The sequence below is a fragment of the Podarcis pityusensis genome (assembly GCF_964106645.2).
Source record: "Podarcis pityusensis genome assembly, chromosome: 3".
NCBI lineage: Eukaryota > Metazoa > Chordata > Lepidosauria > Squamata > Lacertidae > Podarcis > Podarcis pityusensis.
Genome location: NC_138026.1, coordinates 2,024,026 through 2,040,713, shown reverse-complemented (window position 1 = coordinate 2,040,713; position 16,688 = coordinate 2,024,026). Strand labels below are relative to the sequence as shown.

Here is a 16,688-nt window from a genome sequence, read left to right as displayed (position 1 = left end):
CAGGAATACTTCAGCTCCACACAACGCATGTTGGCAGGCAGACACAGCCTGGTGTGGAGTTGGCAAAGGGAGCCACTACCAGCCATTCAGAGGGGAAATCAAAGTAATATTGTTTGGAATCTGTTGAATATCTCTCTTTCTGCTTCAAGGCTACTCATTGGCCTTCAAAATCTGTGGGCACAATCCATTCCCCTGTGCAAGCCCCAGCAGAGGTAAATGAGAGCTTCATGAGTGCTCCTAAGCATCTCCTCATGGCAAGGACACTTGCATAGGTGAGTCTCTCAGTGCGTTTCGCTTCATGGAGCTGAATATAGGAGTTCCACAACTCAAAATGCAAAGAAAATAATTGAGTAAGTCCATCACTAAGATGGTGCCTTCTTTTCTCCATTCTTTCTCTGGGGTGAAGTCAAACTGCTGTGGTAGCAGAACCAAAGTGGCTTCCCCGGGGGGCAAACCTGGGCATTATGTGTGGAGGTCCTGGGCTGCCCAGACAACAATACAGTTGTTCATCAAAATACTTTATTGTAGCTATAGACTACTGTCTTTTACTCAACTAAAGCCAATCGATTCACTTAAGAGACTTCATAAATTGCCCCAAACCTTCCTTTCTGAACATACTGATAAGCAATGCCAGAGAAATTCACAAATTGGTCAGTGAGGAGAACTTGGTTGGTTTTCATTTTCATAGAAAAGTTTCAAGAATCACTTAGTGGGTGCTCAGTCAGAGTTTCCACTCTATGAAAGCCGTAGAATAAGGAGACATCAAGTGATGTGCTTGCAAATCATTCCATAGGACCATCCTTTCTAGACACTTCCTTTCCGAAGCCAGGAAGCGGGTTCTGTTCTGTAGGTGGAATTATCTTCCTCAATGGCTTTGACTGCAAACAGCACTCTCTCTATAGAGAGAGGTCTGAAAGGCATTTCTCACTTTTTTCATGGCAACAATAATGATGTGGGGATAAATGTTGGGGATTAACCACCATCTGGAGGGAAGGCTAATGGCTCACAGTGCAGCTGAGAATCATTAACTCCAACTACCCATTAATCGCCAGAAAATATCCTGTGCCAATGCCCTTATTATTGGCACATGCTAAAAGCAGGGGAAAGATTGTGAAGTAAATATATGGATCTGATTCATAAAAGGGGTATCCTCTCCCTCACAGTGTAGCCTGAGGAGAAAGTCACTGTTGTTGAGGGAGTGGGAAAGTGATCGTTTTCCCGGCCTCAGAAAAGATCCAAGTCTTGTGGGAATTGGAATTTGGGCCCCACGAGACACCAGGTGAGCGGTTGGGAAACAGATTTCTGTAACGTCTTTCCCCACCAATCCTTTGGAGGAATGGGACACGGTGGAGACTGTCATAGCTTTAAGAAATATGGTTTATTCACCTATTTACACCTCTCATGGGGGCGGGGTCCAGATCTTACAGTATGGTCATTTCAAGATGAGCTTGTACCGCATAGCAGTGCAGCCCTGGAGCCCAAGGCATCTCTCCCAGCCAGCAAACAGCCATCCTGCCCAAGATGGATACCACTCTTTTTTCCTCCCCCTCCTTCTTCCCAGCAACCCTTGCTAAAGATTCCCTTTTTCTGTCACCTGACACCCATTTACTCTGGCAACTTGCCAAACCCCCTTATTTTAAGCTACTTGTGTTTTAACATATTTGCAATGTTTCTTTTAAATAATCTACAAGCATTTTCCAATCCTCCTTAAACTCTTCCTCATCTTGATCTCTAATTTTAAGTTAAACTTGCAAATTCAGCATATTTCATCTGTTTTACCTGCCACTTCTCTTTTGTAGGTACAAAGTAATGGGCTGATCTCGTGTCTGCTTCCTCCCCCCCTTTGCATGAGTTGACTTTATTTATTTATTAAGGCAAATTTCATACTGCTTAACTGTAAATCAAACTTCTAAGCGGTTCACAAAGATTATAAACCATACATTAAGAATTGTATAAAATATTTTCCAATGTGCCCTCACAACAATTCAATTGTGCTTCAGGGTTTTCAATGATTTAAATTCAAATCATGAAAGCTCTGAGCAGGCTATACAACATCATAAAACTAAGCAGGCATAAAAGACACAGTTGCCACCTAAATTGGAAGGAATTATATACGTAAGGCAATGAGGGAAGCTGTGAGTGTGTCTCTGCATGCCCACACATGCATGCATGCTCCAGCAACCGAAGCCTGAGCTTTGCACTGTTTGCAGCTGCTTTTAAATCACCTTTAAAGACAGCTCCACATGCTACTGCTTTGTTCCACTATGCTTGAGATCCTAAAGTAATCAGGATAGTCACTTGATCTTGTGGGATGTTAGCATTCAAAATGCACATGCAAAGGGTTAATGGCAAGAGCTGTAGAATTCTGCTGGTGTTGCCCAGTCAGTGGCAGTTATGGTGGCAGTTGGTACAGTTATGGCAGTTAGGGAGCAGACTTAATGGTCAGAGTAGCAGGTACATGTTATGCTGTGCTGCTGTCTGCCTCAGAGTTACCGTATTTTTCGCTCTATAACACGCACCAGACCATAACACGCACGTAGTTTTTAGAGGAGGAAAACAAGAAAAAAAATATTCTAAATGAAACAGTGGGTGTATGATTTTTGTGGTTCATGCTGTGGCCGCAGACATGTGATCTGACAGTGAGTTTGGAGTAGCCCAATGCAAAAATCCTGAGGATCCATGTGGATCCATGCTTTGTAACCACGTTTTTGCACCATTGCAGCCCCAGGCAACAGTGGGTGCGTGATTTTTTTGGTACAGACTGTAGCCATGGACATGTAATGTGATCTGATGGTGAATTTGGGGTGACCCAATGCAAAAATCCTGAGGATCCATGTGGATCCGTGCTTTGTCACCACGTTTTAAATGGGGAGGGAAGGAAAGCAAAAGCCCCCACCCCACCCACCCACCCAAGCCAGACAGGATATACGAAGTATGATTTCTTTTTTATTTACGGTATTTCTTTTTTGGCCACCTCTGTCACTGCAACCTTTGCTCTGTGCTTGCACACTTTTGGGCAATAGGGCATGTAACACACTTTTTTTCATCTGCCAAGATGTAGAAAATCAATTTTAATGTCCCTATATAAAATGCCTAGTGAAGCAGAAGGGTATTACATCAGCCACTGTATTAAGGCTAAACGTCTGAAGAACAGCTCTCTATGGGGGGGGGGGGGACTAAATTCCATTTTCAATCAATTGTTATTGTGGCAGCAATTATCAGTGTATAGCGCACAATGAGGAAAAGAACTTTAAAAAATATATATAAAAAACATTCTCACGTTATACTTCTTCAAAGAAGAGTATTAGGCTTTTAATGAAGGGGAGAGGAGAGATGCTGTAATCCTCCTGGCTCAGGAGATTCTGATTTACCAGCCGCGTGTAGAAAGTATAGATTAAGATATTTGATATACAGCATATAAATCCAGAGATTTCCATGTCTCACTCTGCAATCCAGCCTGCTGTTACTTACGAGCAGGGAAGCAGGGTTTCTCTTCCAAACAAGCATACTGTCTCCCTCCAGCAGTACATTGCTTGGAGAAGCTGTAATTTGGAGGGGGCCTGGGGGCAGGGCTCTCTGCTTTTGGAAAAGAAATGAGAAACCTACCATTGTAAAGCAAAAGTCGTTCCCCCCACCACCACCCAAGCCAGCCCTCTCTCTCTCTCTCTCTCTCCCACCTGCATGCTTTTGCTTTTCGGCTGCCTGCGAGTCCCTAGAGCACGGAGAGGAGGAAGTGGTGGGCTGGAGCCTGCACGCAGTGTGACTAGGAAAGAATTAGAAGGGAGGACTCGATCCTTTCCTTAACCCTCTGCTTGCCAGGAGGGCAGGGGATTCCCTGCTCTTTGTTGAGTTTGAGCAAACGCAGCAACAGAAGCCGGTGGGCAGTAAGACCCTGAGGCAGAATGCAGGAAAGCTTCCGCCTTCCCCCTTCCCTCCGCCCGCCCGATCTTATTTTTGCTTGATTTTTGCCTATTTTGCCCCTGCGCTCCGGCAAGTGAGCTCCAGGGACCACACATTCGCTCAATAACACGCACAGACATTTCACCTTACTTTTTAGGAGAAAAAATCTGCGTGTTATAGAGCGAAATTTACGGTAATTAGTCTGTAACAGTTTAATCTATGTAAGACACTATAGCAGCTTAAGTAAATATGCATTGCATACTTAATCTGCAACTGCAAGCACACTAAGCAAAAATTATATGTTGCTTTAAACTTTAAGAGTGTGAACTAATCCAAGGGTCAAACGACCCAGGGCTGCCTCCCACATACTCTGCAAATGGGAACTAGAGCCTCATTCTCACAGATCTGAATCTGGGTTTTCACCAGAAAGGCCCCTGGTTGGCGCCACCGACTGAAAAGCCAATGCCATTGCTGGGGTAACTGATGAAACATGTACAAAGGGAAGCCAGTTTACCATCTTTGGGGGGTTGACAGTGTTAAGATTTATCTGTCAATTATTTACCCAGTAGGTAAGACCAATACAAGCCTGGAAGCTGAGAATTCAGAAATAGTAGTTCAGAGCCGGATCCTACAATTAGAGCAGTAGCCTAACCAAGAGTGTCCTGGGAATGCTGGAGCTCAGGCACCATAGCTGAATTTGCAAATGAAAAGAGCAAATGTGCAAGTCATAAAGCTAAATAGAGAAGCTCTGCAAGCTATTAGACCACTAAGTGGAGTAAAAAACCAGAGTGCCCGGTTGCTGCTTCCAAGCCCAGGCTGGGCTTGCTTTGCTTTGAAAGCCTGATTGGATAAAGTATTTTTATTAACTTCACATTTTGCTGCTCATTTTCTTCCCCCTTCTTTTCATATTGCTGGCTCAGAAAGACTCTGCTCCTGAAATGGATGGTTATTGGCCGTGGCAGGTTGCAACACCCCTGCGGCACCCGCAGACAAATCCCAGAGTGCAGACCACAAAACCAGAGGAGCTTCATCGGCCGCTGGTGTTGGGAAATTGCTCAAGCAACTCTTTGTCTTTATCCTCTGCCATATGCATCTTGTCCTTTCCGCAACTGGTATATGGACCCATAGGCAGAAAGCAAAACTGAGTTCCTTACAACCACTTCACCCACAATACTTTTCAGCTTGCATAGCAAAGAGGACTTATGGGCTTCTCTGAATGATTTGCTTATGGAGCATCCATCCTGATTTGCCTGCAGAAAACTTACACACAAAGACTGACTGGTCTTTGTTGAGCATTTGTTCTGATTGGTTTGCAGAAAGATATGACAATGAAGATCCATCCTGATTTGCTTGTGTGGCATTTATACCACTTCCTGTTAACCATTTGTTTACCCCCACACTTTTCAGTTCATCTCCACATCACTTTCCTAAACACAAAATGCCTGTTTTTGTTTTAAAGTGGATTTGTTGCACTAATGCAATGGAGTGTTTTAATCCACTTCAACTGCGCAAGCCCAAATTTCCAGTATGTACTTGAATTCCTCCTGCAAAATAGGTATAGTCTGGAGGTAAGTAACACGTGTTTTGTAAACAGTCATGTTTATGCGTCACTTGTGTGTAAGGCATAAACATGATTTCTTGGGAGCGCAGCCACATTTTTAGCCTTGCCCTAACACCGTTTCTCCTTCAACATTCGCCCACAGAGGCCCATCAACAGCAGTGCACAAGACTTCCCAAGTTTCCAGCAGCTAATATTTAGCAGCATACTGCCTCTGACCATGGAGACAGAATAGAGCCGATGTTTTCAGATTTACTGCTTTAAGATGTCAAAATGGTGTGGTATTTTAGACAGCTAGGTCTGAAAACATTAAGAAAAAGCAATGAATGTGCTTATAGAATGAGCAGCGGTTGATCTCATCTTCTATTGCTGTAGTTTTCTAACTTTGGGGGGAAAGCCACAGAAGGGAGTTGCAGGTAACCACAATGATGAAGATGATGATGATGGTAATAATAATAATAATAATAATAATAATAATAATAATAATAAATTATTTATTACTTTCCCCAGCAACTCTGGGAGGCTTCCAACAGGAGATTAAAAATGCATTAAAACATCAGTCATTAAAAAACTTCCCTAAAAAGGGCTGCCTTCAGATGTCTTCTAAACGTCAGATAGTTGTTTGTTTCTTTGACATCTGATGGGAGGGTGGGAGCCACTACCAAGAAGGCCCTCTGCCTGGTTCCCTGTAACTTCGCTTCTCAGTGCTGGACCTCAGTGTCTGGGCAGAACAATGGGGGTGGAGACGCTCCTTCAGGTATACTGGGCTGAGGCCATTTAGGGCTTTAAAGGTCAGCACCAACACTTTGAATTGTGCTCAGAAACATACTGGGAGCCAATGTAGGTCTTTAAGGACTGGTGTTATATGATCTCGGTGGCCACTCCCAGTCACCAGTCTGGCTGCCGCATTCTGGATTAATTGTAGTTTCCGGGTCACCTTCAAAGGTAGCCCCACTTAGAGTAGTTGCAGTAGTCCAAGCGGGAGATACCTAGAGCATGCACCACTCTAGCCAGACAGTCTGCAGCCAGGGAGGGTCTCATCCTGCGTACCAGATGGAGCTGGTAGACAGCTGCCCTGGACGCAGAATTGACCTGCGTCTCCATGGACAGCTGTGAGTCCAAAATGACTCCCAGGCTTTACACCTGCTCCTTCAGGGGTACACTTGCCCCATTCAGGACCAGGGAGTCCCCCACACCCACCCACACCCTGTTTCCCCAAAACAGTACTTCTGTCTTGTCAGGATTCAACCTCAATCTTTTAGCCACCATCCATCCTCCAACCACCTCCAGACACTCACACAGGACCTTCACCGCCTTCACTGTTTCTGATTTAAAAGAGAGATAGAGCTGGGTGTCATCTGCATACTGATGAACACCCAGACCAACCCCCCTGATGATCTCTCCTAGCAGCTTCATACAGATATTAAAAAGCATGGGGGAGAGGACAGAACCCTGAGGCACCCCACAAGTGAGAGCCCAGGGGTCCGAACACTCATCCCCCAACACCACTTTCTGAGCATGGCCCAGGAGGAAGGAGCGGAACCACTGTATGACAGTGCCCCCAGCTCCCAGCCCCTCAAGACGGTACAGAAGGATGTCATGGTCGATGGTGTCAAAAACCGGCAGAACTAGGAAACAGCTCTCACCTTTGTCCCTAGCCTGCCAGAGATCATCAACCAGCGTGGCTAAGGCACTTTCAGTCCCATGATGAGGCCTGAATCCCAACAGGAAGGGATGAGTTTCAGATGACACATGTTTCTAATAATGTTTGTCTCATTCACACATTTTTATCAGTACACGCAAAACATCTTGGATGATCACCAAAAACATAATTGTGAGGTGTTTTATTTTAATTACGCATGCTTATTCCGACTGAAGGCAAGAAATAAGAGGATTTGAGGAAATTAAAATCAAGGAGTGAGGTGCATTTAATCTTCATTGGTTTGTGGCCAAGGTGTCTTTATACATTTGACTGTGTGAATCATCAAGTGCAAAGAACTCTAGTGAAGATAAATCAAGTTGAGCGTATGAACCAGCTTCTTTATAGGCTTCTTTATAGATAGCGTTTGTTCTTTTCTTGGTGAACAGGAGGTGCTGGCAGTCTCCTCCTGCTTTGACTGTAGGAGAGAGAAGGAAAGGAAGCTGAGGAACGCCTCCTGATGTGCTGCAGCTGTTCCTCACAATAAAATGGAAGGCTCATCATTTGTCCGGTGCTTTCAGATGCTCAGTATCCCTGTGTGGTTACAACAACCCTGTAAAGTAGGCCAGAGCTATACGTTTCCATATTGCAGCTGTGGGGACTTCTGAGGCTGAGATGGGTCTTGGCTAAAGACACCGAATGACGCCAGGGCAGAGACTGGAACGGGGGACCCCCCAGCTCTGTAGCTCAGACCCTCCAAGGGTCCCTATTTTCCAGGGACATACCTGATTTAGAGAAGCTGTCCCAGTTTCTGATTTGATCCCAGAATGTCCCACTTTTCCTTAGGATGTCCCTATTTTCATGGAGTTATCCAACCTCCGAGCTGTCTGAAGGCAATTCTGTATAGGGAAGTTTTTTTTAATGTTTTATTTTTTTATTATGTTTTTAATATATGTTGGAAGCTGCCCAGAGTGGCTGGGGCAACCCAGTAAGATGTGTGAAGTATAAACAGTAAAATTATCATTATGGAATGGGACGTCCCTATTTTCATGGGAGAAATGTTGGAGTGTATGCTAGCTCACAGCACAATCCTAGCCAGGCCTACTCAGAAGTTAATCCTTTTGAATACGATAAGGCTTGCTGCTAGGTAAATGGGGTCAGGACTGCAGCTTTTGCCTGTTCACTCCACTACTTGTTTTTATTTAGTTTTGCATTTATATCCCACTATTCCTCCAAGGTGTACAAAGCTCTCCCCATTTTAGTCCCACAACAACCCTGTGAGGTTGTTTAGGCCTTGTGGGAAAGTAAGTTTGCTTGTCTTCAGCTAAATAACCTAAGAGGAAAATTCATAGGAAGCTGCCTTGGACAGAGTCAGTGTGTTGACCTATCTACCTCAGCAGCAGCAGCAGCAGCAGCTCTCTAGGGTTCAGATGGGGGCGGGGTCCCCCAGCCCCACCTGGAGATGCCGCCAGGACTGAACATCAGCATGTAAAGCAGATGGTCTAATTCTGTGCTATGGACACCCCTAGACTTGGGAGTCTTCTTCTGCATTTAAAGGTTGTGGGGATGATCTCTCTTTAGAAATGTTGTTGGAAGAAGAATGATCTGAAATACAGACGGGAACCTGAAGAGAGAAGATGCAGCAAAGCTGCGGACAGAGCAGCAGGTGCACCAAAGTTCTGAAGAAGCATCACCACTCAGGACGGTCAAGGTGGGTGGGTTGCCGTGGTAACAGTGCCTTGCCCTCCCTTGTGACATCTCTCCCTTAAAAGTCACCGACTGCAGGTGTCCCTTGTGGGTTAGTGAGGAGAGGTCAGGAGAGAGCAGTGTGGTTGGAGTTGGTGGGAAGAGGTTCAGGAGAGGCTTTTGATTCATTAGTATTTTCTAATTTGATCGTTTTCCATTTTGATTTGATTTGTTTGTTTTCCATTTTTTATTTTAATATTTTAATATTCTTTATTTTAATATGTTTTAGTTTACATTTTAATTTTGTGCATATTTGTGCATTTTATAGATAGATAGTATATAGAATAGTTAGGGTTAGGTGTAGGATTAGGGCTGCGGTTGGAGTTAGGCTTGGGTGGGCACTTTAGCTAGTCAGGTAGTGTACAGTGGTACCTCGGGCTACAAACACTTCGGTAACAGACTCCCCTAACCCGGAAGTAGTACCTCGGGTTAAGAACTTTGCCTCAGGATGAGAACAGAAATCGTGCGCTGGTGGGGCAGTGGCAGCGGAAGGCCCCATTAGCTAAAGTGGTGCTTCAGGTTAAGAACAGTTTCAGGTTAAGAACGGACCTCCAGAACGAATTAAGTTCGTAACCAGAGGTACCACTGTATATTGGAGGGGGGACTTTTTCTGGACAGCATACTGTTCATACTGTGAATAGAATTCCTTCTCTTGGTCTCCGGGGGGGGGGGGGGCTGGGGTCCCCTGCACAGCCTTGGCTCTCTTGAAATCGTCTCAGCCAGTCACTCCCCTTCAAAAAAGCTCAGCTTCTCCACATTCTTTCCCTGCCTTCCCATTTTCTTTCCATCTCATCATTTACATTTATTGTTACATTCGTAGCCCCCTTTCCTCCCAGGAGCTCACCACAACCCTGCAAAGTAGCCTAGGCTGAGAAAAGAGACTGGCCCAAGGTCAAGCAGTGAGCTTCATTGCTGAGTGGGGATTTGAACCCTGGTCTCCCAAGTCCTCCTACTCCAGCCCTCTAACCACCACACCTCTCCCTGCCTCCATTTCCCATCTTTCCAACCGTCAGGTGCAAATAGGCATTCTCCCCATTCCTGGGGGTCTCTCTGGCTCTAAGCAAGACTCCACTACCTTCCTCTCTCAGTTGCCCAACATTTTCTGCTCCTCTTCTGGGACACCTTGATGCTTGGAGGACCTTCCTAGGGGTCTCCTCCCTCTCCAGGCAGGGCAGGGCAGGCTGTCCTAAGAAGACGAGGCAGAGCAGCCCTTTAAATGCAGGCAATGCTTCTCTTTTCTTTGGAGTGGAGCATTGGATATAACACAGCAGGAAAAGTGGTTTCACAACAGAGGCCTGTCTAGTCCAGTGGCCAACCAGATGTCTCTAGGAAGCCCACAAGTCATAGCCGACTCCTGGGGCTTCTCCTCTCACAGGTGGCTTCAGTGTTCTATATAGCTATTTCTGATTATAACCATAGATACTCTTCTCCTCTGTGAATAGATGTGACCCCCTTTCTAAACCTGCAAGCCTGTAGTCCTCACCGCATCTTGTGACTGCCAATTTCACATACCAATTAAAAATTATGTGAAGAAGTCCCCATCAATGTTAATGAATTATCCAAAGCTCTAGTATTAGATTGGGGGAGGGGGTGAAACCTCTCCCTTCTACCTATTGATTGTATTTATTTGTTTCATAAAATTTACACAGCTGTATTGTAAAAAAAACAACCCTCAAAGCAGTTTACAAAAAGATAAAGCAATTTTAAAAAGCTATACTTTAAAACATACAGAATTTAAAATACTAAGATAGATTGAAATTACTTCAACTTTCTAAGCATCTTGGTAGGCTTGTCTGAACCAGAATGTTTTAAGCCGGTGCCAGCAAGAGTCCAGTGAAGCTGCTGGACTGATCTCAATAGTCAGGGAGATCCAAAGTGCAGGTGCCACTGAACTTGACAATGGAGTTCTTACAAATGCAGGACAGGTCTTATAGGGCACCTGTAGCAGTGCCAACTTGGCTGATGGAAGCATGGGCACTTGTCAGCGTTCTGTGCTGAAGCATTCTGCTCCAACTGCAGCTCCAGGTCAAGCACAGGGAAAGCCCAACACATCCAGCACGTGGCAGTAATCCAGCCTTGAAGCAGCCGGGGCAGGACTGAGGGTGGCCAGGCTCTTTGGGTCCTGGCATGGCCGTAGCTGTCAAACCCGCAGCAGCTGGCACCTCCTTTCTCTCCAAGCCCTTTGTGCTCTGGGCTGCTTCTTTCCAGCTCTTGGGACGCACTTCAGTTCACTTAACTGCAGAGATATGGAAGGAATTGGTCAGGATGGGCCTGCTATGATCTATTAGGCTAAACAAATTTCTGTTCTGTCTATTCTGCAGTGATTCCCCCTCTTCGTTAGACACCCCTCCTCACACACACAAGCACACCCCACAAATTTTGGTTACAGGCTTCTGACTGGTTTTCTCTGCCCTCCTCATCTCTCCTATGCTCAAGTAATTGAGAAGGAGCAACAGAGCAGTCCCGCTCCAAGGCTAGGAGCAGCTTGTGGCACCAGGTGAGCAAGTGTCCCTCATTTTTTGGATAGAGAAGGGCAGCAATAGGCTAGGGTGGCAGCTCAGAGTACAGGATCTGGAGTGGGGGGCGGCAGTTAGTAAAAAGATCAGAAGAGCCAGACTGCTGGATCCAACCCAAGGTCCATCTGGTGCAGTAGCCCTCCAGTTTTGTGGGGTTCAATGAGGATGCAGTTGACTGAAAGAGGCGAGAAGGCATTTATGGAGGAAGGAGGTGGCAGAGGCAACTGATAGGACAGGGCTGGGGGATGGTTGTCAGCTACAGGGCCACCTTCCCTTGTGAGGCACATTCTGGGGGCCGCAGGCCAGGATTGGCACCCAAGGCCTGGGGTGTCCCACTAGGGTTGCCATATTTCAAAAAGTCAAAAGTGTTTTTTTTTTGTTTTTTTAGCAAAACCCCATAGCTGTAGAACTTTTTTTTTTTAACGAAAAGGCCAATGGCAGCCCTTTGTCCCACACCTGTAGTAGGACTTTGATAAGAGTAGAAGCAGGGAAATCAAGGAGAAGACTCTTGGAATGGTCTTGCAAGAGACTCACCTGTCTCCATGTCCTTCTCTTGTTGCAGTTGTGCCACAGATCTTCCAAGTCTCCCCAGCACCTGAGGCGAGTATTGGAGAAAACAAGAGTAGGGACTGGATCCCTCAGACCTGCCCCCTGCTGCTTGAGGTCTTTGCCCCCAGTTCTGCAGTCTCTAATGAGGAGAAGCCCTCTCACTTTGAACAGACAGCCTGACTTTGGCCATTTCAGCAACTGGAGCAAGAAAAGCTCATCTTGGTCCCGATAATAGGGACCTGTCTGGAGGCTGCACAGAGGGGCTTCTGGAGGATCTTGAAAGCAGCGGGCTGCTCAGTGGCTGAATTAATTAGTAAAGTAATTTCTCCTCCCTCGCTCATAATATGTCCATGACTTAAATCCATTTTTTCATCTTAAGAAATGGAAGTTTGTTGCTCACAGAGGCGACTTTGGAGAGTTGCCAAGAAATGCACGGTGCTTTCCATCCAGTGCCCCCTGATTCCTTCCGGATTTGGGGCCAGGTGTTGGGCGAACTGCAGATGAGACTGCCACCCCCAACCCTGGGGGAGTTGGGAGACTGATTATTCCCATCTCAGCCTCTAATGACCTGTGCAAATGGCTGCAATGGCATTCCAGCCTCTTCCATGGCACCAAACCAGTATTGTATTTGATGCAACCTGAAATCTGTTCTGCATAGTTAAGTTTGCACAACACCATCTTAAGACTGTTAGAAGGCTGTATGGGTTTCACTTTATTTGTAAGAAATCAATCTTTTAGTGTTGCAGCACCCACATTTTGGGACGCCTGCCTATTGATGCCACTTTAATAACTAAAAGTATACTCCCTATTCAAGTATTTTTCTTTGGCGTTAAATCAGTGAATGAGAGGAGAGAGCAAGGGAGAGTAGGCTGTCTTTGCTCTGCCAGGATCCCCGCCATCTTCTACGAGTTGGAAGGACAACTTCTGCAGCAGAGATCCTGGTCTTCCCACAAAGGCTCCCCATGCTACTCAGACCCTGGGAAATTGGGATTCTGCCTCGTGCTGCAGAGCGTATGGTGACAGGGCCAGAGCTAATACACTCATCCCCACCTCCCAGCCCAGTTGTCTTAATAGGGTCAGCAGTAACCAACTCCACTCCTTCAGACATGGACTGGTTCTGTTTACCAGTCTGAGCCACCTGGATTTTATGTGCTTCTCTCTAGCAGGGAAAGAAATGGAAGCCATCGGTGCAACGGTGAACTACAGAAATATTCTGTACCTGTTTTCAATTACTGTGCTATCAGCTGTTTGTTATAATAGAGAAAAGGGGTTTTGCTTTACAAAGCTTCCTGCATAGAAGCCTGTCTGAGGAAACCCAGCTTTCCTTGTCAAAGCTAAATTACTGTTCAAGATGACAGCAAGAAAAGCAAGACAAAAAAGATTTAAAGTAGCTCTGTAGTATATGGGGTATTGGCAGGTGTTAGGTTATTAAATACCAACTATGAATCCTGTAAGATCTTGTGGAATTCTAATGGAGGCCACGCAGAGTTTCCCCTTTTGGCCAAAGTGGAGATTTTTCTTTCTATTTTACATATATTAAAAATACTCCCCCCCCCCCCGCCGCCTGTTTTTATACTGGGCTTCCTTTTCTTCACCCCACTGATGCACTGTCTGGGTTTGCATCTGTTTTTCCTTTGCCTCTTTCTCGCTTCCTTCACTATTTACTTTTGTAAGCCAACTGATGTTTTCATTCAATTCCCCTGGGATTTCACCCTGCGTTTTACTGTTTTCAAAATCTCTCAAACTGTCCCAATCTTGGAGTTACCTTCCATCCCATAGCACTATCTGGGACCTGTTTCCAATTAGGTATGTTTTGTCTTGTTTACTGATTTTTTCTTCTCCTATATGCAGCTACAGTTGCTTTTTCAGCTGGGGTGGAGCTGACAGAAGCCAGAGAAGGACACACTTTTCTTTCCATTGGTATTTTCTCAGGCCAACTGCTTATTTGTCTTTGCCCATGCAATAATGTCAGCAGCCACTTATGATAATGGAATGTTTACTCTTGAATGCCTACAATTTTGGGGGTACATTGCACTTTTAATACTGCTTCCCCAATCAAGTCACATTATATACATTACAGGGAAGAAAATACAAGTTCTTCATTTAAGCCCTCACTTGCAGAATGTTTGGGACGGCTAGCGATGCAAGGATCTGTCAACTTCTCTCTGTTCTCTGTTTCTCATTTTTTCAATTCAGTTCTCCACATTTCTGCAGCAATCTGTGATCTTAAAAAAAATCCTAATGAAACATTTTTAGCATTTTTGTTCAAATTTATCTGAATAAACAAAATTTTGCATGCAGCTTTGATAATTATTATTATTATTATTATTTATTGGTATCCTGCCCATCTGGCTGGGTTTCCCCAACCACTCTGGGCAGCTTCCAACAGAGATTAAAAATACATTAAAATGTCACACATTAAAAACTTCCCTAAGCAGGGCTTCCTTCAGACTAATACCTGAAGGAACGTCTCCACCCCATCATCCAGCCCACACATTGAGGTCCAGCTCCGAGGGCCTTCTGGCAGTTCCCTCATTGCAAGATGTGCAACCAGGCAGAGGGTTCAGAAGTGATGCCCATCCCATCAGATGTCAAGGAGATAAACAACTACTGTATATGACTTTTAGAAGACCCTTCATATGTCTTCTATAGGGAAGTTTTTAATGTTTGATGCTGTATTGTGTTTTTACTATTTTTTATTGGGAGCTGCCCAGAGTGACTGGGGCAACCCAGTCAGATGGGCGGGTACACATAGGGAATTCATTCCTACACAAAGTAGTGATGGCCATGAACCTTGAAGGATTTTAAAGAGGACCAGGCGGAGGCTGTCAGGGGCAGCTGCCTATGGAAACTGTCTGATCCCTTCCCGTGTGGGAGGTGGTGTGCTTCTGAAAGCCAGCTGCTGGGAATAAAAGTGGCAGTCATGCTGCTGTGCTCAGGTCCTGCTTGTGGGCTCCCCAGGGGCACCAGGCTGGTCACTGTGAGAACAGGAGGCTGGACTGGATGGGGCCCCTGGCCTGACGCAGCAAGGCTCTTCTTCCATTATTATTTGCGCATCGGTGGATATATATATATTTTAACTGCAAAATGCTGAAGAATGCGGAGAACTAAATTTTAGATTGGGAAATTGAGAAAACTATCCTACCTTTCCAGCAAAGATAAAAGGTAAAGGGACCCCTGACCATTAGGTCCAGTTGTGACTGACTCTGGGGTTGCGGCGCTCATCTCGCTTTATTGGCCGAGGGAGCCGGCGTACAGCTTCCGGGTCACGTGGCCAGCATGACTAAGCCGCTTCTGGGGATTCGAACCGCCGACCTTCTGATCGGCAAGTCCTAGGCTCTGTGGTTTAACCCACAGCGCCACCCGCGTCCCTCTCCACCAAAGAAACTCAGTGCAATCTATCAGTAGGGACCTCCATTCACACAACACATTTGAATAACGTAGTTCAATGGAGGTGAAATATACTCGGAGTCGAGTGTGGATTTCATGCTCTTTATTCAGCTCATAGTAGCGAGGAATGAAAGTTTCCCCAAAATATCTGCTTTATATACATTATTTACACAATGGGTTAATTCCCAGATTCTTCTCTAGGCCAATCAGATTGTGGATTCACTTCCACCTGGAGCTGGATTGGGTGGCTCCTGCGGACCAATCATACTGCTGCATTGTTCTAGGACCAATCAGACTGCTGCATTCTGAATCCTATTGTTCCAGGACCAATCAGACTGCTGCATTTTGGATCCTCTTCAACTCAGTACATAACAGGAGGGCACAAGTCTTAAGCCTTTGTTTAGTGGAGTTGGGGCTTTGGAAAAGTTCTCACCTTGGCAGATCTAGTGTTTGCAATCACACAAAACCATTCTGCCATCCTCCTCAATTTCTCCCTTCATTCAAGCCATTCTGAAACAATGGCAGCAAAACATTGAGAACTCAAGGTACTCTGAACTTACGCTAGGGAGCGTTGGGGGTTCCAAAGGCTTGTGAGTTTATTTAGTCCCCGTATCTACTGCTCTGTCCCTCTCCCCTCTCCCTCACGCTTGAGTATTAGGACAGGATTAAAAGCAAACATGTTTTGGGGTGCCAAAGCAGTGAGCATAGCAATGCTCAGGGGCTCCCATTGAATGCTGCCTCAGCAAAAGAGGAGAGCATAGGACATAGGACAATAGATGCCCCATCCCAGTAATCTCCCACCCACTTTAAATTCAGGTTGCTGGAAGCACCTCTCCAGCCCAATACATTTTGGCATCTGAGGTGAACCACAAAATGGCACCCCCTCTCAGGAAGAAAGGCTGGGTGAAGATCTACATCAGGTACAAGGGAGGAATAAAGCTCAACATTGGGCTCTGCTGCCCCTGTGCATCCTGGGGCCCGAGGCTGTTGCCTCACCTTGTCTCATGGGTGGGCCACCCTGTGTACACACACACCTTTTCTGGCAGTACTCTTGTCATTGCATGTAGATCAAGTTTCCCTGCTCTACTTAGCAGCTGCTGCAGCTTTTCATGTCTGAATGTAAGGAAATAGTTAATGCAGAGTTTGGGGAGGTAGTAGCACCTTTTCACTAGGGGGATGAACTCCAAAAGGAACTTCAAAATCATGCAAAAAGGCATTTCTAATCCTCATTTTCAATAATTAAACACACATTTATTTACATAAAGTAATGTCATGAAACATGTATTTTGAAAGTAAATGATTGCAGTTTAAAGGAACTTGGCATTTTAAATGTAACTAAATACAAAATCCTGCTGAGCATAAATCTCTGGAACAGGCTGACATTGTCTCC

The 16,688-nt window shown here is 45.4% G+C and overlaps 1 long non-coding RNA gene across 1 annotated transcript; it reads left to right on the top strand.

The window, feature by feature from the left end:
* The first annotated feature begins 1,285 nt into the window (after positions 1–1,285).
* LOC308472519 lies at positions 1,286–14,208 on the top strand. The gene is made up of 6 exons (XR_013983545.1): positions 1,286–2,454; positions 4,821–5,468; positions 7,547–8,808; positions 10,620–10,724; positions 11,280–11,340; positions 11,922–14,208. It is a non-coding gene; the product is annotated as an uncharacterized lncRNA (long non-coding RNA).
* Positions 14,209–16,688: the final 2,480 nt, after the last annotated feature.